Raw genomic sequence first — 25,261 nt, 5'->3', positions numbered from 1 at the left:
CCCAAAATACACATTTACTCATTGCATATAAATGTCAAAGCACTGTTATACTGTAAAATTAATCATATGGCACTCACAGATGCACTGGAGTGCTGAACATTTCCTAATGGTTGCTTAATTGGCTGATTACAGATTAGCAATGGTATATGTGAACATATACGACATTGGACGGTGAGAAAAGAACAACCAGTCCAGTAAACCTTCACATAATCATAATGCCTGGAGCATTATGGTGGGATGCTTCTTATATATCCCCTCCACCCACCAGCACCCCCCCCCCCCCCACCCCAGCCCCCCACCACACACACACACACACAATTATATACAATGCTGCACAAAAAAAGGCTGCAACTTGATAGAGATGGTGAAAGTAACTTTCAAAACCAAAGTTACTTACATTTCTTGTTATGATTATTTTTCAGTAAAGACCTTGAGGCTAAATATTGTGCTATAAAATTGTTCAGTGATGTTGTAAATGAACTGAGAATTACAGGGAAAAAAAACCAACAATCTCTAACTTCCCAGAAATTAATGCACTTTTCGTCCAAATTTTTCCAAACCAGAATGATGCAGCCTTTTGTTGTGTTTCCAATGTTTAGCTTATTGTAATTATCTGGATCATAATTCATATCTTTTAAAAATAAAACTTTTAGTTTTAGAAATTAAAGTTTTGACTATAGATAAATGGTTGCAGCTGGCTGAGAAGCTGATAAACACCAGAGTGTAAAGGCAAATAAAACAAAGCCTAGCTTTAAGAAACCTGTTTTTGTCTTACAAGATCAAAGTTGATTGTGACAAAAAAGTTTTTAAATGGGTAACGCACCTCTGGACTTCTTAGTGAAACCAGAGAGTCTAGAGAGAAGGCAATTGCATCCATTAGAAATTAGTTATTAATATGGGTTGCAGAATCAAAGAGTTGGTTTGAAGGTAAAATAAATTAGTTTGCATTTCTGTTTGAATACCCTAGAGCATGTCACGTTGCCATAGAGATGAATGATTCAGGGTGAAGCCTTGGTTAGAATTCTGGAAAGTGTGGAATTTCTCCCAAAGGTCTTTGGGGTTGGAGCTGAAAGTGGCCAAGTTGGTGGGTGCAATCCCTGAGTTCAGGCAGGCAGAGAGATAGGCTGCCTAGAGTCAAAAAACAGCCGTAGATCAGAAGCAAATGGGCTGTCAGAAATTAAGGGTATTTCTGAGGTGGAGGCTGATGCGCGATTAAATCACTCGGGAGGCTGGATCGTACCCGGGAAATAAAGGCTTTTATTAGTAACAAGAATGGAGCATACTATATACAATACAATCCCAGACTAAAGGGTCACCAGGCAGTGCAGTGACCTTTATACTCTTACAGGTAGGCGGAGCCAACCGGAGTGTACCACAGAACAATACCAACAGGTAGAACACCCCAACCCTAACCCCAACAGTGACAACAGTAACATATGTACAAGTACCCATAGTGCTAACCATCTATGGTTCAGTACCCATAGTGGTAACCATCTATGGTTCACCACAGAGGCACTAAGCAAGAGTGCAGTGAAACCCACACTTGAACTGGTGTCCACAATCGTGAGGTGCTTAAAGAATGGTGAAGGGTCACTTAGCTATGTGGAGGCTAGTGGAAGGACTCCAAGAAAGCTCCTACCTCAGAGGATAGCAGGAACACTGACAAAAATAGATGTGAATTCCTGAGAACGGTGGCACTTTAGTTTGGTCATGATGTAAAGAGATGGTCAGGCTGCAAAGAGATATAAATAGGATGCAGAGCTGGGCTGAAAAATGGCAAATGGCGTTTTACCCTGATAAATGCGAGGTGATTCATTTTGGTAGGACAAATTTGAATGTGGATTACAGGGTCAAAGGTAGGTTTCTGAAGAATGTGGAGGAACAGAGAGATCTTGGGGTTCATATCCACAGATCTCTGAAGGTTGCCACTCAAGTGGATAGAGCCGTGAAGAAGGCCTGTAGTGTGTTGGCGTTCATTAACAGGGGGTTTGAGTTTAAGAGCCGTGGGGTTATGCTGCAACTGTACAGGACCTTGGTGAGACCACATTTGGAATATTGTGTGCAGTTCTGGTCACCTCACTATAAGAAGGATGTGGAGACTTTGGAAAGAGTGAAAAGGAGATTTACCAGGATGTTGCCTGGTTTGGACGGTAGGTCTTATGAGAAAAGGTTGAGGGAACTTGGGCTTTTCTCTTTGGAGCGGAGGAGGTTGAGAGGAGACTTGATAGAGGTTTATAAGATGATGAGGGGAATAGATAGAGTGAACGTTCAAAGACTATTTCCTCGAGTGAATGGAGTGGTAAGTAGGGGGCATAACTATAGGGTTCATGGTGGGAGATATAGGAAGTATGTCTGAGGTAGGTTTTTTACTCAGAGAGTGGTTGGGGTGTGGAATGGACTGCCTGCAGGGATAGTGGAGTCAGAAACTTTAGGAACATTTAAGAAGCTATTGGATAGGCACATGGAGCACTTCGGGATGATAGGGAGGAAATAGCTTGATCCGGGTTTCAGACAAAGCTCGACACAACATTGTGGGCTGAAGGGCCTGTTCTGTGCTGTACTGTTCTATGTTCTATGTGGAGATGCCGGCGTTGGACTGGGGTAAATACAGTAAGAGTTTTAACAACACCAGGTTAAAGTCCAACAGGTTTATTTGGTAGCAAACACCACTAGCTTTCGGAGTGCTGCTCCTTCATCAGATGGAGTGCAAATCGCAGATATCGCAGATATCCACTCCATCTGACGAAGGAGCAGCGCTCCGAAAGCTAATGGTATTTGCTACCAAATAAACCTGTTGGACTTTAACCTGGTGTTGTTAAAACTTTTACTTTAGTTTGGTCCCAGGAAGTGAAGGGACCTTCAAGAGCCAGTTAAGCAGCCAACGCCTTTCCAGGGGAAAGTCAAAGTAGAAAGGGAAAGGTTCAGTTGAGGAATACAGCTTTAAAGTATAATGCTTCTGTTCATTGTTTTTTGAGTGTAAAGTATATTCACCGAAGTTTCATATTATTTGTTTTATTTGTCTTTTGTATTGTAAAATTAATTTGTTTTATACCAACAAATCTTGTCATGTTATTTCTTTTGGTTAATCATTAGCATTTGAATTTTTCTTTAAATGGTGACGATCCCTAACAGGGTCATAACAAGCTTTAAACCAGCTTTCCTTTCTTGCCTGGTCCAAATGTCTGTGTCACGTGACTGGAAGCACTGGCCTTTCAGACAACAACAGCAAAAAAAAATCACACCACAAAACCTTGGTGATATGCAGAAAGAAAAAATGTATAACTAAAAATAAGATCAGTGGAAAGCATTTAAGAGCGCTGACTCTCTGTTCAACATTTTAAATTTCAGATCTAGAAAGTCAAAGGTATTACTAAAGTGAAAATATTTCCTAGTTAATATTTTGTAAGTATATTAATGTTATTATACTTCTATGAACAGAGCATATGTAATCCTGGTAACGATAGCATAGTTTGGAGATTACGTGCCAGATGCATATGCTGTATTCGAACTGCAGCTGGCAAACCCAGGTAATGCTGCAGGCTTGGCTTAAAGCACACTTCACATAAACAATGTCAATTTACTCAGTTACATCCAGTGTCACTCATTCATTACTGCTTGTATAAATAAACAAGTCTAACTGTTTTAGTTAAGGATAAAGCTTCCAAATATTGCCTACATAATGGATCTGTGAATGTGAACACAGATTTACAAGAAGTCTAATGGTTGAGGTAAGTGCCAGTGAATACCAACATTTTAATTACGTTGTATTGAAAATAGTTATCATGATTAAATGATTATATATGATTATAGCTTTACCATTGTTCCAACACCGTGACATTACAAGGTTGTAACTTTACCCAGCTGCCTTGAACACAAGACATTCTGAATTTCTATCGTCTTTCTGGTGCACTCTCACCAGATTCTGACAGGAGTGCAGGGAAAGGCCAAGCAATTAGGTTGGAACCCAGACACACCAGGCCCCAGCCTTCTCCATCCCAAATACCCACAATAGAGGCTGTGAGGTTGGGTTGTGTAGGCTCTCAGGCACACAGCTCTTAGCCTAGCCTGAGAAATCAGCAGCCCAGTCACCAAGTGAAAGCAAGTGTACCGATTACTGCAGAGGCGAAAGGTTCGGGCCTCAGATTTGCTCCGGATCCCAAAACTTTGAAGACTTGTAAAATTGGCTTGGTCCCCACCCCACCCCCTGCTTTATTTGAGCAAGCAAAAGGCATGTTATCTGATGCTATCGTTGGGGGCCAGTGTCACGGAGGTGCGGGGGGTGGGGTAATGGTGGATGGCAGCCCTGATAACCCCTGGAATAGGAAATCCCATTTTGCAGCCATCCTGCACTAGTGGCCACGTATCGTCATTATAAAGTACTGGCATTGGCCAAAGGCCCCTACTCAAAACTGGAATCAATGGGTATCAGGGGCAAACTCTCCGCTGTTTGGGGTCATACCTGGTACATAGGAAGATGGTTGTGGTTGTGGAGGATCAGTCATCTCAGCTCCAGGACATCGCTGCAGGACCCCTCAGGGTAGTGTCCTAGGCCCAACAATCTTCAGCTCTTCATCAATGACCTTCCCTCTGTCATAAGGTCAGAAGTGGGGATGTTTGCCGATAATTGCACAATTTTCAGCACCATTTGCGACTCCTCAGATACTGAAGCAGTCCATGTTCAAATGCAATAAGATCTGGACAATATCCAGTCTTGGGCTGACAAGTGGCATCTAACATTTGCGCCACACAAATGACAGACAATGACCATCACCAATAAGAGACACTCTAACCACCACCCCTTGACAATCAATGGTGTAACCATCACTGAATCCCCCACTGTCAACATCCTTGGGGTTACCATTGACCAGAAACTCAACTGGAGTCGCCACATAAACATAGTGGCTACAAGAGCAGGTCAGAGGCTAGGAATACTGTGGCGAGTAACTCACCTCCTGACTCCCCAAAGCCTGTCCACCATCTACAAGGCACAAGTCAGGAGTGTGATGGAATACTCCCCACTTGCCTGGATGGGTGCAGCTCCAACAACACTCAAGAAGCTTGACACCATCCAGGACAAAGCAGCCCACTTGATTGGCACCACATCTACAAACATCCACTCCCTCCACCACCGATACTCGGTAGCAGAAGACCTACAAGATGCTCTGCAGAAATTCACCAAAGATCCTTAGACAGCACCTTCCAAGCCCACAACCACATCCATCTAGAAGGACAAGGGCAACAGATACATGGGAACACCACCACATGCAAGTTCTCCTTCAAGCCATTCTCCGTCCTGACTTGGAAATATATCACCATTCCTTCGCAGTCGCTGGGTCAAAATTCCGGAATTTCCTTCCTAACGGCATTGTGGGTCAACCCACAGCACATGGACTGCAGCGATTCAAGAAGGCGACTCATCACCATCTTCTCAAGGGCAATTAGGGGTGGGCAATAAATGCTGTAAGAAGTCTCACAACACCAGGTTAGGTACAGCACCAGACTTCTTATTGTGCTTACCCCAGTCCAACGCCGGCATCTCCACATAGTAAATGCTGGCCAGCCAGCGATGCCCATGTCCCGCAAATGAATAAAAAAAACCTCAAGGCTGTTTCGCAATGATTGGTTTAATGTGATTTAACCTTTTTTGGTGGTGGTAATCAGCTTTTCTAGTTTTTCTAAGTTAGCATCTCTGTGGCATCATATGCAGATGCACTGAGCTTTGTGTGGCTTTTGAATGAAATTATTTGAATGCCATCAGTGTCAGAAATAACTGAGCTATTGCAGACATAATTGGAGTAAGTTTTTCTCTTCACCACCCCAGCAGTGTTGTGGCAGAGTTGACCAATATTAAGCTCACATTTCCAATTCACAGAATCCTACTGTGCAGAAGGAGGCCATTCAGCCCATCCGAGTCTGCACTGGCCACAATCCCACCCAGGCCCTATCCCCATAACCCTATGCATTTACCCTAGCTAGTCCCCATGACACTAAGGGGCAATTTAGTATGGCCAATCCACCTAACCTGCACATCTTTGGACTGTGGGAGGAAACCGGAGCACCCGGAGGAAGCCCACGCAGACACGGGGAGAATATGCACACTCCACATAGGCAGCAACCCAAGCCAGGAATCGAACCCGTGTCCCTGGTGTTGTGAGGCTGTGATTCATTGTGATCGAGGGGCAGGGGATCTATTCCATTAGATCACCACCCGTGAGACAAAAAATTCAACATGGATCTTCATTTTATAGACTCCTGTACCTTCCTGCAGACACTCAAAAAATGCGCTTGTATATCCTTCGCACAAGTAATCCTCAGCCTGGTAGCTGAATGATCTCTATGGATCCCATAATGGCACAAGCTAGTACTATGAGATTATATTGTGTGAGCTTTAACTGATGAGAGCGTGGATCACATGACAGGATATGGAAGTAAGCACGTCTGAAATTTAGTGCTCCCAATTTGGCAATGATTAAAATAATTCAGTAGAAAATCAGGATGCAGCACAATAGACCTTCTGATCTATGCAGCCAATCTGCTGTCACAAATAAACGACACTCCATGTCATGAACTCATTGTCACAAAATCTGCACCATACTGCTGAATGGAAGCAGAAAACCAATATTAATAAAACCGTGAACACAGCTTTACTTATATCCTGAATATAACATTTGCACTGGCTGATACTTCAACACCAAAGGAGTATCTTGTGTCTGTTTTATATTGTGAATATATAACTGTGAATACATCAAAGACTCAAATTGGGATGGGGTAAACCTCCTCTGTAAGCTACATATAACAATAAATGTATTTTTAAATAAATTTACTTTCACCGCATGCACAGCACATAAGAAATCTTTCCTTGCAATTCTTTATGCATTATTATTCCAATTTAAATTAAAGGAGGATGGGCAGGATTTTACTGAGGGCTTAGAAATCCTGACATCAGGTCAAAATGGGGATACCAAGCTTGCATTCGCCAGCAGCAAGACCTATTCAGCAATTTTACAGGAGGCTGCCTCCTCATTGGCTGCCTCGGGGTTTGCTGTTAAGGATGGCAAGCGGGCTCCTGATGCCCAATCAGAGGGCCAGCAGTTCGAGCACCTCAGCAGCCTTCCTGGGAGAGGTAAGCACAGCTGAGGCAGGTTAGGGACCAAGAGGGTGCCTCAACATGGGGGTGTCCTTGGAGATATAAGTATAAAATTAAAAATTAGAGAGGCCAAGCCTAACCGAGTTGTCCCTGACCACAACCCCATTCTTGGGTATTTTAAGCTCCTGGCTTCAATGGCCCTTTTTTTTTAAAGTTTTATTTTATTAGTGCCACAAGTAGGCTTACATTAACACTGCAATGAAGTTGCTGTAAAAATTCCCTTGTCGCCACACTCCGGCGCCTGCTCAGGTACACAGAGGGAGAATTCAGTCTAACCAGCACGTCTTTTGGACTGTACCAGAGCACCTGGAGGAAACCCACACAGACACGAGGAGAATTTGCAAACTCCACACAGTGACCCAAGCCGGGAACTGATCCCGGGTCCCTTGCGCTGTGAGGCAACAGTGCTAATCACTGTGCCACCGTGTCACCCTTCAGAATGTTGCGGAGATGCCTCCTCCATGAAGCTGGGAATGAGAATTGTAGAGGATTCAAAATCGCCAACCCCACTTGGAGCCACCATTGTGTAATTACTGAGTGTGGGATTGCAACTCACACCCTCATCCCACAGACAATGGGATTGGGATCGGGAATCTGGAATCGGATGCCCCCACTTCTCCTTGCCTCTGCCCAATTTGACTTTGCTCTGCGCCCGGATGGTATATCAGGGAACTCGATGGAACTGATTGGATAGTTTATTCCTTGCTGAATATTTTAAAATGTTGATTTTAATCAATAACATTACACAAATGATGGCGATGAAGAAGTATTGGAAAAAAATAGTCAATAACATTCAGAAATATTCCTTTAGTGAGCAATAGGAGCATGTAAAAAGTTTCAAAAATGGATTGTATAATTGTTAACCTTTATGCCTTTACACACATTGGCTTAATATTACTCTTTTTCAGTAACCGGCAAGTAGCTACTATTTTTTTGGGCAGCCATGTAACCCCTTATCCCTGGCAGTTACTCTCTTACTTGAACCATAGATCATGTTGACAGCACATGCCAGTGCAACAATGTACTTTCATTCAGTGTGAGCTGTGCATTAGTTGTTCTCAGTCAAGACATCACCATGGAATGCTGATGTGCGCACCGTGTAGGGAGTGACCATACCCTCCCATAGTGCTACACTGCATTGTTGAACATTTATGGCCAAAATACAGAACTTGTACATGACAGGATTTATAATCATAGGGCCAACAACTCTGGAAAGCCTTAATGTGTAGAATGCATTCCAAATTCACGACAGAAATGTGCAGTTTGATATGAGAATGGTTTTCAGAATCTCTGAGAAGAACTGTGGGAAGCATTTCTCACGAAAGTAAGGATCAAGTGAATATAGCAACACTTGTGATGCTATGTTTATGTGACTGAGCCACGTTAGTCAGTGGCTCTGAATGTCTGGTGTTTCTCCATGATTATCCTGTTTATATATTAAAACAAAGGGGAGAAAAAGATGGCATTGTTGGCCAAAGTAGCCTGATCCCACCAGTATCTGGAATCACCATTTCTAACACTTCAGAAAATTCAATATAAACAAAACTTTCTGATTGATTTCAGCTATACTAAATAGTATAAGTTCACTTTGTTCACAACAGCGAATAGGAATCCGATTTTGCCCGCGTAACAATCGCTGGACTTCAAAAATAATCAATTGCTTAATGTGCAATTTAGCCATTTAAGTGTGATAACATTACACATAGATGTAATCATTATATTACAAATCATTTTAACTTAACTAACATTTGGTAAATGTTTTCCCCCATGAGAAGGAGAAAAAGTTTGCATTTATATAATATTTAATTAAAATGTCTCAAAGCAATTCATACACTGAATTTGACTTGTCACAACAGAATGTATGTGTTCTCTTACTACCTACATTCGGCAAATTCTTACCTTTGAAGCGTGTATTTCAACTAAATAATTCAGCAGCAAGCTTTTGAGTGTTTAAATTCACAAACTTAGCCTGATAACACATTTTTACAGATTACAGTTAATTTGGTCTCTGATTTACAATTTCTGGTCTCCCACGTGGCAGCCTGTGGTTTTTTTGAATGGGTTTGATGATTTAAAGATGAAGTGAGGGTTTCATAAAGCAAAGGGTTCACAGAAGGTTGTGAGGTTCTTGCAGTCGAGCATTTGGGAGGTTGGTTCTCAGGTGAACTTTGAAACTGGAACAGGTTTAGTACTTTGGCTCAATGATGACTTCTGGTTTCAGAGTATGATTCTTAGATTAGGCGATAACTGATTCTTCAGATGTAGCTGCTGGGACCTGGAATAATAAACCCAGTTTTGATCACATGACTGCTGAGTTAACATTTCTGAAGCTCACCCAGTCTTGTTTGGATGGGGAGGCCATTGTGACACAATGGGAAGTTGACAGTGGCCATATTGTTTTGATCTCCCTTTTTGTCCAGTATGAGAAATGGAGATAGGCAGTCTGGAAACTCCATTGTCTTCAGATGTTGGCCCATCCTTAAACAATGAGATGCGTAAATTTCATGGATGGCTGTGAGGTACCTTCATTTTTGTCCACATTTAATTAGGTGTGGGCCAAAGACTTGATACTGTCTGTAATCCAAATGCCAAAAGTCACATGCTTTGTGGCAACCATCTTAAAAGCTTGTTTGTGTCCAATTTTAAAAGTATCGACTTTTGTAATATGATATGCCTGTACAGAGCACGACTGTGTGCAGAGAGATTTCTTAATTAGGAAAGCAATTTTGATACTACAAGGGATCTACAAATGAGCTAACACAATCAGTATCTTCTCTCTGTTTATCAGGTAACATTGTGAAAACCAATAGCTAAAATAGGTATTCAGATTTGTCTACAGAAAATGGCTTCTTATTTGTGACGCCAACAAATTATGAGAAGTGGTGTTAAAATAATTGTCAGATTTTGTTTGTCTTTGCAAAAAACATGAAACATTTTATTTTCTGGCTTCATGCATACATCAGTTATCAAGAAATGTTCAGGACTGGTAATAAAAATGCAGAAGGTTGATAAAACCACAATCAACACAAAAATAGCATGCAAAACATCAGCTGCTTATAACAGGGAGAGTACTTTATCTTACTCTGCTGATTAATTTAAAACTGGCAGGGAAAGACACTCAATAGTTTCAAGTAAATAGGGAGAATGTTCATGATTGGGTTGATAAAGAATTGGGTTTTAGTACAGTTATCTTCAAGCCTGCAGACTTTGTTGAAAATAGTCCAATAGTTTTGCTTCTTGGGTACATCAGCACTGCTTGGGTACTTCAGCACTGCTTTCTGAGGTGATACATATCACTAACAGAGGTTGTATTGATTCTGGAGTGCAGAGGGTTGGCTTATGAGGAGAGACTTGAGTAGACTGGGACCAAACTCATTGGAATTCAGAAGAATGAGGTATTATAGAAGCATATAAGATTTTAAAGAGAATAGATAAGATAGAAGCAGAGAGGTTGTTTCCACTGACAGGTGAAACTAAAACTAGGGGGAAAAATAAGGGGGAGCAGATTTAGGACTGAGTTGAGGAGGAACTTCTTCACCCAAAGGGTTGTGAATCTGTGGAATTCCCTGTCCAATGAAGCAGTTGAGGCTACCTCATTGAATGTTTTAAAGGCAAGGATAGATACATTTTTGAACAGTAAAGCAATTAAGGGTTATGGTGAGCGGGCAGGTAAGTGGAGCTGAGTGCATGAAAAGATCAGCCATGATCTTATTGAATGGCGTAACAGGCTCAAGGGGCCAGATGGCCTACTCCTGCTCCTACTTCTTATGTTTGTATTGATCCACACCTCTTAAAAACAACATTGCTATAAGCACTTGCCATTGGATTCAGGGCGTCCAATGTTTTAGTGATTCAGACAAGTGATGCAATTGGGCTTTCACTGGTCTGTATGGGCCATCCTAGACATTGAAAAAGATTGCAATTCCCACCAATAAGTCACAACCAGTTTAAAATGGCAGCTTTCAAAGTTAGACGGGGGTCACAGGGTAAGATTCTCGAGCCTCCTGCGTTTTTCCTAACGGTGGGAGGGAGTGCGCCGTTCACTGACAGAACTTCTGTTCCGTCCGCTGTCAATTCCCATTGAAGCCACTCCACACCAACAGGAAACCCGTGGCAGGGGGTGCGCTGCTGGTGAGATCAGAGAATCCTGCCGGCGTGAATTCCGAAGACTTTCGACCACAGGTTTTAATTAGTAAAAGGTAAAATTAAGATTGAAATTAGGGAATTCCTCTCACACAAAGGGGTGAGATTTTAATTGGATGTGTTTTGAATGTATTAAGATCCCAGCCCAAAAAAGTCCAACATGTGTTCCAGAAAAAGCATTTGAGGCAAATCCATGGGATCTTTGAAGAAACAAATGGGGAGAAATGTTGGGACTTTGGAGTCTCTATTTAACTACAAGTTGTTGTTGTTCAGGATGGATGAATTAAATGGGCTAAATTACATCCTCATCAAGAATTATCTTATGAAAAATTAATTGACAGTTGTTTAAATAAATGTAGATTTTACACTGCAGAGAATATCCTATAATAGAAACAGATTGTACTCATGGCTGCAGTCATGGTTTGTAGGAATGCTCCATGAAGTCCAGATTCAATCATAATTCCAGGAAAGTGGTAATCAAAACTAAAATTCAACCATTTCAGAAAAGTCAGAACCTTGGTTCGGTTGTACACAGAATGAATGGCCTGTTGACATTGCATTGTACGTTCTGAAAATAAGTCCTCTGATTGCTTGGCATGCAATCTAAAGGCATATTATCTCCAAGCTAACTAGAATAAGTCTCCAGCTCCAAGAAGCTATTCACATTTCCTATCCAAAGTTGGTTTTCAAGAATTAGTTACAACCCCACTATGTTTTCCATATGAAAATAGGGAAGTCTTACTAAAACTATAACAAGGCACTAGTTAGACCGCACCTGGAATATTGTGAGAGGTTTTGGTCCCCCTTATCTAAGGAAAGATATACTGGAATGCAATCCAGAGAAGGTTCTCACTGTTGATCCTGCGTGTGGAGGAATTTTCTTATGTGGAGAGGTTGAGTAGGTTGGGCCTGTACTCACTGGAGTTCAGAAGAATGAGAGGCATCCTTATTGAGACATATAGGATTCTCAGGAGACTTGACAGCTAAATGCTGAGAGGTTGTTTCCCTTTATGGGAGAGTCTAGGACCAAAGGACATAATCTCAAAGTCAGGAGTTGCCCATTTACAACAGAAATGATGAGGAATTTCATTTCTTAGAATGTAATGAATCTGTGGAATTCTTTACTGCAAGGGCTATCGAGACTGGGTCATTAAATATGTTTACAGTTGAGACAGATTTTTAATCAGTAAGGGAATCGAGGGTTATGCGGATAAGGCAGGCAAGTGGAGTTGAGGATTATCATATCAGATCAGTCATGATCTCATTTAATGGCAGAGCAGACTTGATGGGCCAAATGGCCTACTTCTGCTCCTGTGTCTCATGGTCTTATATCACCTTCTAAAAAATATTACATTTGGCATCCATTTTGCTTCTCGCATAATTTACTTAGCTCCATCTCCCCGTTTGCCCCGTGATACATTCTGAGATGTTTATAACGTGAGTCGTCAAGCCAAAGTACAAGTTACAGTTTTTGCTACTCATACTTTGGCTTACAGATATAGGAAAATATATACCAACATATTTCCGTATGTGACAGAGTCCCTTTAATTAAATAATGGTGCTTTCCTGGAGAAATAAGCAATGTCTTCTTACATTATTCAACATTTATCATGTAACTTGTCATAATATGAACCCAAAATAATAAAGAAAAAAAATTTTCTGTAAATCTAATGTCACTTTGACATTCCAACATTCCTCAATTGTCTATTCTAAATGAAGTCATTACATTAAGGATTGCGGTTATTTATAAAAAATACATTTTATATTTCCTCTCTATTTCTCTAATTACTCCATCCCTCCAACACCATCCACAAGCTCTGCATTCTTTTAATTCTGGCCTCTTGTGCATTTCCCTTTTCACACCCCATCATTGGTGACCATGCGGAATTCTCAGCCACACTGGTCTAAAAGCCGGAAATTCCCGCTCGACCGTCGATGGCGTTTCACATTCTCCACAATCCGCCTGCTAAAATTCCAGTGGCGGGCGGGATGGGAGAATTCTGGCCCATGTCTTCAGTTGGCCAGCCATAACCTCTGGAATTTGCACTCTAAACCCCATTTTCTATCCATCTCAGGATCCTTCTTTAAAATCTTTTCTAAGACCTAACTCTTTGACCAAGCTTTTAATCACCCCTCCTAATATTGGCTCAGCATCCATTTTAAACTCAACCTCTGTGTAGGCATTTGACATGTTTTTCCTATATTGTAGACACTATTATCACAGCCACTGCTGGCATATTTGAAAAAAATGAAGTGGGTGACCTTCCCACCACCTTTCTTCCCACCGCTGACCTATTTCTTACATTACACTGAGCAGGGAAGGCACCAGGCGGCTGTCCAACCTTAGGCCTAGTGAGAACCTTAATTGGCCATTGCTGCATTCCACCTCCACTGCTATTTTACATGTGGCAGGGAAAGGCGGAGGCCAGGCAGGTAGCCCAGAAGCTTTCACTGCACGGTTACTGCCAGGCAAGAAGGGATTGCCACTTTTAGGATCTCTCCTCTTCCTATTGGAGGCATCCCACCACCCATCACACCTATTACCCTTCCCCCTAGCCTCTCTAACCCAGCCTCCTCTCCTGGGCCACACAGCCAGATCAGTACAAAATACCAGACTTAACTCTGAGTCCAGGCTCCATGACTTTTCTTCATTAGGGACTGGCTGTAACCCTAGCAGTGTCCACCACTCGCTTGATCCTGGTGCTGCTGGGACCACAGTCAGGTTGGCCAGCAGCACTCTCGGGCTGGATTTCTTCCGAGATCAGGGCAGAAGACCCATTCTGAAAGGTTGCTGCCGGTGTATTATTGCCACAGGGCAGCTGACATCTGAGTCAGCAGGCTCATGAGCGAAGGGGGCAGGAATTACACCTCCCCATAATTTCCAATCCTGTTGCCGGAAACCTCTGACCTCGCCTGCGGCTGGGATTCTCGGGTGCCACTGCAGTGAATGGAGTTTTGGCTGAGCGCCAAATTCTCCATTCTCGGGGGCGGGGTGAATGAGATCGGAGAATCCAGCCTATATCAACCTAAGTTACAGACGTGGTTGCAGTATAGTAGATAAATTTTATGGATCCAAATTTCCACCTGGAGCTCCATGTGCCAAAAGTACATATTTGTAGGGCAGGCACAGCAATCAGCAAAGCCCCACAGGATCTTCCATCCCTAAATGATGAAAATCATTTGGAGCCTGTGGAGTTCCATTCCCAAATTCCTAACAAGCATTCTGAGCATTTGGAGCTGCCCGTCAAACAGCAAATTGGAAAAATCTTTCTAAAGGGACTAATTCACCTGTCTTGATGATTTTCATGCCCAGTAATTATGTACCAACTCTTTAAAGGTCTTGACATAAGACCATAAGATATAAGAACAGAAATAGGCCATTCAGCCCATCAAGTCTGCTCCGCCATTCAATCATGACTGATAAGTTTCTCAACCCATTCTCCCACCTTTTCCCTGTAAACTTTGATCCCGTTACCAATCAAGTACTTATCTATCTCTGCCTTAAAGATACTCAATGACCTGGCCTCCACAGCCTTCTGCGGCAATGAACTCCATAGATTCACCACCCTTTGGCTGAAGATATTCTTCCTCATCTCAGTTCTAAAGAGTCATCCCTTTACTCTGAGGCTGTGCCCTTGGATCCTAGCGTCTCCTACTAATGGAAACATCTTCCCCACATCCACTCTATCCAGGTCTTTCAGTATTCTGAGATCCCCCCTCATTCATCACAGTGCCTACTAAACGCTTCTTTTATTTTGCATCGGGGAAGACCAGCGGCTAAAAAATGGAAATTCCCCTCAGGATTTCAAAGAATTGGAAACAAACAGAAGCAATTGTTTCTTAGTTGTTGCCAGTAACGTGGAATCCAGCCCTCAATAGAAAGAGCATGGATTCCACAGCACTCGAATCCCCAGCATTTCTCAGAACCTCTTCAAATACAAGTGCCTGTCACTAATAAGCCTATTCTCTTCCAAATATGTCCCTAAGAATCTTCTCCAATAATTTCCCCACCACTAATGTAAGGCTCACAGGCCTGTAATTTCCCGGATTGTCTCTTTAGCCCTTCCTAAGTAGTTCTATACTGTAAGAATGTCACTGTTCCAACAGTTGTATAGGCAATTTGCTTCTTAAGAATGAAGGATGATTATTCCAATGAATTCGAACAAAGAACGAACAAAGAACAGCACAGCACAGGAACAGATCCTTCGGCCCATCAAGTATGTGCCGACACAGATGCCTCTCTAATCTAATATTTTCTTGCCTCTAGATGGTCCATATTCCTCTATTCCCTGTCTATTCATATATCAATACAGATGCCTCTTGAACGGTGTTATAGAATCTCCTCCTCCGGCAGCGTGTTTCAGGCATTCACCATCCTCTGTGTGAAAAACTTGCCCCTTACATCTCTTTTAAACTTTCCCCCTCTCACTTTCAACCTATGCCCCCGAGTACGTGACCCTTCGACCCTGGGAAAAAGACTCTGACTATCCACTCTATCCAAGCCTGTCATTATCTGGTAAACCTCTATCAGGTCCCCCTCATCCTCTGACAATCCAAGTTTGTTCAACCTTTCTTCATGGTCCATATCCTCTAAACCAGGCAACATCCTGGTAAATCTCTTCTGCACCCTTTCCAATGCATCAACATCCTTCTGGTAGTGTGCAACCAGAATTGTACACAATACTTTAAATGCAGCCTAACCAAAGTCTTATACAGCTGCAACATGATTTTCCAATTCCTATACTCAATGCCCCGACCGATGAAGGACAGCATGCCATACACCTTCTTGACCACCTTGTCCACCTGAGTTGTCACCTTCAGATCCTTCTGTATGCTAATATTTCTAAGGGCTCTACCATTTACTGTATACTTTCATTCTACAGTTGATCTAAATCACATCACCTCACATTTGTCCGGGCTAAATTGCATCTGTCATCTTTTGGCCCATGTCTCCAGCTGATTTATATCCTGCTCTATCCTCTGACAATCCTCTTCACTCTCCGCTACTCCCTCAATTTTTGTATCATCTGATAATTTACTAATCAGACCACCTACTTTTTCCTCCAAATCATTTATATATATATATATATATATATATATATATACAAGCACCAGAGGCCCCAGCACTGATCCTTGTGGAACACCGCTTATCACAGACCTACATTTAGAAAAGTACCCTTCAACTGCTACTCACTGCTTTCTATGCCCAAGCCAGTTTTGTATCCATTTTACCAGCTCACTTTGGATCCCATACGACTTCGCCTTCTGTATCAGCCTGCCATGAGGAACCTTATCGAAGGCTTTACTCAGGTCCATGTACACAACATCCACTGCTCTGCCCTGGTCAATATTTTCTTGTCACTTCCTCAAGGAACTCAATCAAGTTTGTGAAACATGACCTCCCCTTCACTAAACAATGCTGCCTATTGCTAATAAGCCTGTTCTCTTACAAATGTGAGTACATCCTGTCCCTAAGAATCTTCTCCAATAACTTTCCCACCACTGATGTAAGGCTCACAGGCCTGTAATTTCCCGGATTGTCTCTTTAGCCCTTCCTATACAAAGGAACAATGTTCGCTACTCCCCAATCCTCTGATGCCTCGCTTGTGACTAGAGGATACAAAGGTTTTGGCCAAGGCCTCAGCAATTTCTCCCCTCGCCTCTCTCAGTATTCTAGGATAGACCCTATCTGGCCCTGGGGACTTCCCCATCTTAATGTTTTTTAAAACCTCCAACACCACCTTCCTTTTTATCTCAACATGTCCTAGAATGTCAACATCTTTCTTCCTACACTCACCATCTACCATATTCTTCTCCTTCGTGAATACTGATGCAAAGTACTCATTAAGGACCTCATCTGGCTCCAAACACAAATTCCCTCCACAGTCCTTGAGTGGACCTACCCTTTCCTTAGCTACCCTCTTCCTCCTTATATACTTATATATTGGGGCGGCACAGTGGTTAGCACTGCTGCCTCACTGCGCCAGGGACTTGGGCTAGATTCCCGGCTTGGGTCGCTGTCTGTGTGGAGTTTGCACATTCTCCCTGTGTCTGCGCGAGTTTCCTCCGGGTGCACCGGTTTCTTTCCACACTCCAAAGATGTGCGAATTAGGTTGATTGGCCATGCTAAATTGCCCCATAGTGTCAGGGAGTTAGTTGGGTAAATAAGTAGAGTTAAGGGGATAGGGCCTGGGGGGGATTATGGTCGGTGCAGACTCGATGAGCTGAATGGCCTCCTCCTGCACTGTAGGGATTCTATGATACGAATAAAAAGCCTTGAAATTCTCCTTAATCCTGCCTGCCAAGGACATTTCATGGCCCCTTTTTGCCCTCCTAAGTCCCTGTTTAAGCTCCTTCCTGCTATCTTTGTATTCCTCAAGAGCCTTATCCGTTTTCAATTTGCTGAAATGTATGTATGCTTCCTTCTTCTTTTCCACTAAGCTCACAATCTCTCCTGTCATTCAGGGTTCCTGAATCTTTCCATCTTTATCCTTCACTTTACAGGGACATACTTGTCCTGAATTGTTAACAACTAACTTTTTTTTAATACTTTTCCAATTCAATCAAATCAAATCCAATTCAGAGTCTCAACAAGTTGAGACATTTCAGATCCAGGCTGACAAGACAGGGCGAGCGACCAAATCACCCTGTCCTGGGCCTGACCTACATGAGCCAAGTTGATTGGAGGAGCAAAGCAACACCTCCTCCAAGACTTGAGCTCATTTGCATCTTAGCCAAAAGGCCGAGATGCAGCTTTTAAAAATTGCTTCATATGAAACATATGAAGCTTCAATGTAACCCAATGACCTCAACCAAGTGCAGCATCCAATCCATACTACACTTGATCTTAGCCAAAAGGCCGAGAAGCGACACTTTTTAAAAAAAAGTCCAACAGGTTTATTTGGTAGCAAATACCATAAGCTTTCGGAGCTTGCCGCTCCCTCGTCAGATGGAGTGGTCTCTGCTCTCCAACAGTGCACAGACACAGAAACCAAGCCACAGAACACCAACCAGAATGCAAATTTCCACAGCCAGCCAGGTCTAAACCTGGACGGCCTAAACCGGGATGTTGGATTTATGTCACATTATCAGTAACCCCCACAGCTTGCCCCTGGTCTTGCAGAATCTCACCAGCTGTTCTGTCTGGAGACAATACACATCTCTTTAACCTGTGTTTAATGTTCCCAGTAAGAAGTTTAACAACACCAGGTTAAAGAGTGATAGAGAAGTGATACTTTTTAAAAATACTTTTCCAATTCAATCAAATCAAATCCAATTCAGAGTCTCAACAAGTTGAGACATTCCAGATCCAGGCTGACAAGACAGGGCGAGCGACCAAATCACCCTGTCCTGGGCCTGATCTACATGAGCCAAGTTGATTGGAGGAGCAAAGCAACACCTCCTCCAAGACTTGAGCTCATTTGCATCTTAGCCAAAAGGCCGAGATGCAGCTTTTAAAAATTGCTTCATATGAAACATATGAAGCTTCAATGTAACCCAATGACCTCAACCAAGTGCAGCATCCAATCCATACTACACTTGATCTTCGCCAAAAGGCCGAGAAGCGATACTTTTAAAAGACTCCCACATATCGGATATGGATTTACCCTCAAACAGCCGCTCCCAGTCTACATTCCCCAGCTCCTGTCTAATACTATCATAGTTAGCCTTCCCTTAGTTTAGTACTTTCACTCTGGGACTACTTTGATCGTTTTCTACAATTGTGATCACTGTTTTCAAAATGGTCCCTCACTGAGACATCAATCACCTGTCCAGGCTCATTTCCCAGAACCAAGTCTAAGAAAGCTCCTTCCCGAGTTGGACTATTTACATATTGCCCCAAAAAGCACTTTTAGACACACTGAACAAACTCTGCCCCGTCCTTGCCCATGACACTAAAGGAATCCCAGTCTATGTTGGGGAAGTTAAAATCACCCATCACAACAACCCTGTTGTTTTTACATCTTCCCATAATCTGCTGATATATCAGTTCCTCCACTTCACATTGGCTGTTGGAAGGTCTGTAGTACAGCCCCAACAGTGTGATTGCACCGCTCCTGTTCCTGAGTTCTACCCAAATGGTCTCACTACATGATCCCACCAAGGTGTCCTCCCTCTGTATAGCTGTGACATTCTCTCTAATCAGCAAAGCAACAGCCCCACCTCTTTTGTCACCCTCTCTATCTCGCCTGAAGCATCTAAATCCTGGAATGCTAAATTGCCAGTCCTGCCCTTTTTTCACCCAAGTCTCCGTAATTGCCACAACATCATAGTTTCATGTAGTAATCCAAGCTTTAAGTTTATCCACCTTACCTGTCATACTCCTTGCATTAAAGCAAACACACCACAGACCATCTGTCCTGTCATGTTTTGTACATTCTTCCTGCATTTTATTTCTCTTAGCCTTACTGGACCCATTCATTGAGTTCTCCACAGTCTCTATACTCGCACTGTGGTCCTTTTTGATTTTTGTCTTTGATTTCTCTGCCTTCCGCTTTTCCTTTTACTGCCTTTTGTTTCTGTCCCCAATTTACTTCCCTTTGACTTCCTGCATCAGTTCCCACCTCCCTGCCACATTAGTTTAAAGCCTCCCCAACAGCACTAGCAAACACTCCCCCAGGACATTGGTTCCAGTCCTGCTCAGGTGCAGACCGTCCGATTTGTACTGGTCCCATCTCCCCCAGAACGGGTTCCAATGTCCCAGGAACTTGAATCCCTCCCTCAAGCCACGTATTCATCTTAGCTATCCTGACATTCCTACTCTGACTAGCACGTGGCACTGGTAGCAATCCTGAGATTATTGCCTTTGAGGTCCTACTTTTTAGTTTAACTCCTAACTCCCTAAATTCAGCTTGTAGGACCTCATCCCATTTTTTACCTATATCGCTGGTGCCTCTATGCACCACGACAGCTGGCTGTTCACCCTCCCCCTCCAGAATGCCCTGCAGCCATTCCAAGACATCCTTGACCTTTGCATCAGGGAAGCAACATACCATCCTGGAGTCTCATTTGTATCTGCAAAAACACCTGTCCATTGCCGTCACAATTGAGTCCTCTATCACTATAGTTCTGCCATTGTTTTTCCTGTCCCCCTGTGAGGCAGAGCCAGCCACGGTGCCATGAACCTGGCTGCTGCCACCTTCCCCTGACGAGCTATCTCCCCCAACAGCATCCAAAGCGGTATGTCTGTTTTGGAGGGAGTTGACTGCAGGGGACTCCTGCACTGCCTTCCTACTCTTACTCTGTATGGTTGTCACCCATTCCCTACCTCCCTCAATAACTTGTATTTGGATTTGAATTTAAACTCAGTTGACATACAAGCAGAGAGCTTCACTATTTGGTCATACAGCATTAGCATTTCTTGCCCTTTTAAACACACGGGCCAATTTTGAGCCTGCTCTCTCCAGCTGTGCGCATGGTGGCATGTATTCAAAATCCAGAGAGCGTGGTTCATGCCGGTGAGTTTCAGAGTTCATAGAATCATAGAATCTTACAGTGCAGAAGGAGGCCATTTGGCCCATTAAGTCTGAACCGACCACAATCCCACCAAGGCCCATGCATTTACCCTTCTAACCCCCTGACACTAAAGGGCAATTTGGCATGGTCAATCCGCCTAACCTGCACATATTTGGAGTGTGGGAGGAATCCAGAGCACCCGGAAGAAACCCACGCAGACACGGGGAGAATGTGCAAACTCTCCACACAGACAGAGACCCAAGCCAGGAATCAAGCCCAGGCCCCTGGCGCTGTGAGGCAGCAGTGCTCACCACTGTGCCATCGTGCCGCCCTATCTGTTCTACCGATCCCTCGCCGGTGGAGTAGTGTGAAACACGCCGCAGGACCTCAGAAAGCTCGTTTTAATACACTAGCATGTCATTAGCGAGCACCCTCTCTAGGATTTCCCCCCTCCCACCACCCCTCCTCCCCCCTCACAGTTATTCATTGGGTACCGGCGTGACCATTTACAACAGGTCTACATAAGTATGAACCTGGCACCTTCACCTTCAAGAGGGATTTTGGAGGTGAGCGCTCAGGCAGCCAGCACCCTCCGCGGTGTGCACTGCTCAGAGGGCACTGGAGATGATTGGGGAACACAGATAAGTTCAACTCGGGAGTGGGGATGGGGGTCCCAGAATCGCTATTTCAGGGAGAGGGGTTGGGGGGAGGTCACTTACAGGCCTTACCTTCCCTTCATGTCAGGACGCCCCCTTGCTCTAAAGGGGTTGTGAAGGCTGGTAAGCAGGCAGCACTTCCCGTGTCTTCATTCCTGGGTTCCTGGCCATATCGCAGCTGAGGGAGTTCCCTTCCTTAGTGGGGGATGGGAGGGACATAGCACTGTCATTCTCACAATGCTCAGGGATGAGGCACCGGGTGAGCATGGTGGTTCCCCCAAGCTTGGTGGCATGAATAGACAGGGCGGAGGCTCTGTGCGTGAACAAAGTGAAATACGTTGCCAAATATTCAAAACAAAATGGTGACCTATCTACACTAGTGCCTATATTCAGCCATGCCCACTAAGTGCCTGCAGTTTCCTAATCTTCCTGACCCTCCCACTATGTCTTGGTGTATCCCCAGGATCCACAGCTTCAAGCTGACTTCCACACCCTTTTACCTGAGATGACCTTGGCGGGCGGCCCCGTGGGGCTGGCACCTTGAGAGTCCAGGCCTCCTTTTGGGCAGTACGGATGATTGACTGCTGCCTTCCTCGGTGTCAGGGGCTGAAGATGTGTCGCTCACAGGAAGGGGGGTGTTAGATGGGCTGGAGACATCCAGGTCCCCTAGTTGGAGGGCTCCAGGCTATGGTTCTCCCGATCCTCTTCTCTGCCAGTTCCCAGGGGCCCCTGTGCTCCTCCTTGGGATGGAGAGGCAGCTGGAGTGAGATCCTAAGTCCCACCGACCTCTGGCGCTGACGCTCATGGATTCCCAACAGTGCCTATACCGTGCAGTTGAAGCCCTGCACCATGGTACGGACATCTCCTGTCATGGAGTGCATGCCCTCCACCAAGGTCTCCACTGCAGATGCCACCCTCGCAGTGTTGGCTCTCCTTGGATAGAAGGCGAGGGGACTCCTCCAATTGGCCTTGCACTCTGAGAAGGGCTGCTGTCATCCCTTCCTGATACTCATCATTCTGCCTTTGCAGCTTCAGCAGCTCAGGGATGACCGGATCCAGGGGCTCAGCAGAGTTCTGGGCTCCAGCATCGCTCCGAGTGCCTGATCCCTGGGATGTCCCTGCCTCCTGTGGATCTTCACAGTGAGTGACCCAGAAGCCTGGCTACTTAGTGGACTCACCAAGGTGTGAGTACCTGCACTGGTGCCATGTGCCGGTGACAGTTGTGATGCCTCTTTAATGCTGGGGTTAGAGAGGTCCCCTCTAGACTGCTGGAGTCCAATGGGTTCAGGGGTGTGAGGATGGTCCGGTCTTTTCCGCTGGCCGGCCTACAAGAGAAGGGACATGGCATCAGTCCATTACAGGAGGAAACATTCGCTTGAGACTTGAGGAATGGCAGCTTATGTGTTGAGGATTCTCACATTTCTCTGCTGCCCCCATTTCACCAGCAGCGCAGGCACGCTCTTCCTCCTCCCCGGCCAGCTCGAGGGCTCACTCCTCAACACGTGAAGGTTGGGAACTCGGGCATGACTCTAGCTGGCTGTGCCCGCTGATGCTTGTTGTGGTTGAGTTTGTCCTACAATGAAACAGAGAGGAAGTGTGTAGTTGGGTGTGTTAACATTTAAGATGGTGATAAGGTGTGGCAGATGTGGGGCTTGGGTGGGAGCAGGAGTGTGAGGAGCAGAGCAGCTACTGGGGGAACACGGCGACTGTGCGAGGGAGGGGGGACCTGGTGCCTGATGTTGGCAAAGGCCAAGGTGACTGAGTGAGAGAAAGGGTTGGGGGTGCGAGGAGGTCCAGAGAGAGACAGGAGGTGGTTCATTTACTACAGGTGAGTGAAGACGAGCATTCATCTTCTTCCGACACTGCTGTCCCAAACTCTTCTGGAATGCGCTTGCACTGACCAGGACTGTCACTGCATCCCAGTGGGGGTGGTGACCCTGCTGGAAGTCCATATCCTGGAGCAGGAGTAGTGTGTGTCCTGCCTCTGCTCCACTCCATCCAGCATCCTGGTGAGAGCCCCCTCCGAAAAGCACGGTGTGGGTTTCTTGCCTGCCATCCCCTGCAGTCATTGTGGAACACGTGCTGGGGAGCTGTTTATATGGAGCTCCCCAGTGCTTGCAACAGTTAAGTCATTGCAGGGTGGGCGAATTAGAGGGAACACACCACTGGAGCGACATGAAATTCATGGGCATAAAAATTATCGCTAATGACGCATAAGATTCAGCCTGATTCGTGTTTCGTCCCAGAACCAACACTCTGCCGCTTTTTGATAAGATTTCACCCAGGGTTTTGAAAACCGAGATGCATTATGAAAATAACAAAGAATTTGAAAAGTATATATATTTTAGAAAGTATGTATAAAAGATTATAACAGATGGAAATTGACTTAAAATTAACAAATTCATTTAAGAAATGGGAACTAAAGGGAAAGCCAATTGAACTGAAGTAACTGGAGAAGTAGCAATTGCATTCCTGTTTAAATTGAAGGTATGGTTGTAAGTTTAAGGTATCATCTTTCAGCCAAAAGCAATTATTATCATATGGATTAACTTCCTTAATAAGGAACAAATTCATATGTGGTTTGGGAGTGAATTGAAGGTTATAAGGATAAGTACAGATATAGTTGGGGAGCAAGTTCCACTGTTCGGACCTGCCAGCCAATCCCTTGGAATATTTGCTTTAAAGGTTGAGGTGCCCACTCCTGCCCAACTGCCCATGTCAACTGTTTAATGGCATGGGCAGCATATTATTGGGGTCAGTTGACTTGTTCACAAGCCCAATTGATATCTATTTAAATATGGCAGGTGGGTTGCGTGTGTGTGTGCGTGTGTGTAAATAGGGCAGATGCCCATCCTACCACCTTCCTGCGCACCTCCTGTATTATGGAGGTGTGCTCCAGGGTGGGCAGGAAGGTGGTAGGATGGGCACCTGCCCTATTTTACTTACCAAACCACCCCCCACTACCCCAAGGGTATGTAAAACATATCCCAATGTTTCATGTTGCAGTGACCTTGTAATATATTCATCTTGTGAAGAAAACAGATAATGAAGATATTGGTAATTTTGCACTGTCTCTGATCGTTAATAGTTTTCAGCAGTTTTGATTCCTGCCAAGGTTGTCAGCTATGAGTTGTAGTTCTGCTGGGACTATGGAATGACATCTATGGAATGCAACCAGTCAGGGCTGAAGAATGTAGGTTGTAATGTTAGACCGATATCCTGAGGTCAGTACAAAATTTTGGTTTTGTCGTCTTGAAGCATTTACCTATGTACTCTTTACTCGCCTGTGGGCATTGAATACATTGGGCCTGATTTTACCAAAACTTCGCAGTAAAGTTGGGCGTCGGGCCTATACCGCAATCTGCAACCGATTCCGAGCAGATCGCGGCTTTACTGGACCCGCGCCCAAATCGGGCGGCCCGACGATTTAAATGCATTTGCATGCATTTAAATCGACTGAATGAACCGCGCGCCCAACTCTACCGCCAAATCCCACTTTACCGTCTTGGAAAAGCTGTAGTTCGAGTACTTGAGAGGGGTCAGTTTTTGTCCAATGTGTGCAGGAAGGCTTCCTGACACAGTATGTAGATAGACCAACAAGAGGCAAGGCCACATTGGATTTGGTACTGGGTAATGAACCAGGTGTTAGATTTGGAGGTAGGTGAGCACTTTGGTGATAGTGACCACAATTCGATTGCGTTTACCTTAGCAATGGAAAGGGATAGGTATAGACCAAAGGGCAAGAGTTATAGCTGGGGGAAAGGAAATTATAATGCGATTAGGTGAGATTTAGATGGCATAGGTTGGGGAAGGAAACTGCAGGGGATGGGCACAATTGAAATGTGGAGCTTGTTCAAGG

General features: G+C 44.3%; 1 protein-coding gene and 1 pseudogene across 3 annotated transcripts in view; one reads left to right on the top strand and one right to left on the bottom strand.

Annotated features, from left to right (window-relative positions):
• Positions 1–25,261, top strand: part of dlc1 (DLC1 Rho GTPase activating protein) — a 476,263-nt gene that overhangs the window by 365,953 nt on the left and 85,049 nt on the right. The window lies entirely within an intron of this gene.
• Positions 17,959–18,161, bottom strand: LOC144501560 (U2 spliceosomal RNA; annotated as a pseudogene).

Source organism: Mustelus asterias, chromosome 1 (assembly GCF_964213995.1).
Source record: "Mustelus asterias chromosome 1, sMusAst1.hap1.1, whole genome shotgun sequence".
Taxonomy (NCBI): domain Eukaryota; kingdom Metazoa; phylum Chordata; class Chondrichthyes; order Carcharhiniformes; family Triakidae; genus Mustelus; species Mustelus asterias.
This window is presented reverse-complemented; position numbering and strand designations above follow the sequence as displayed.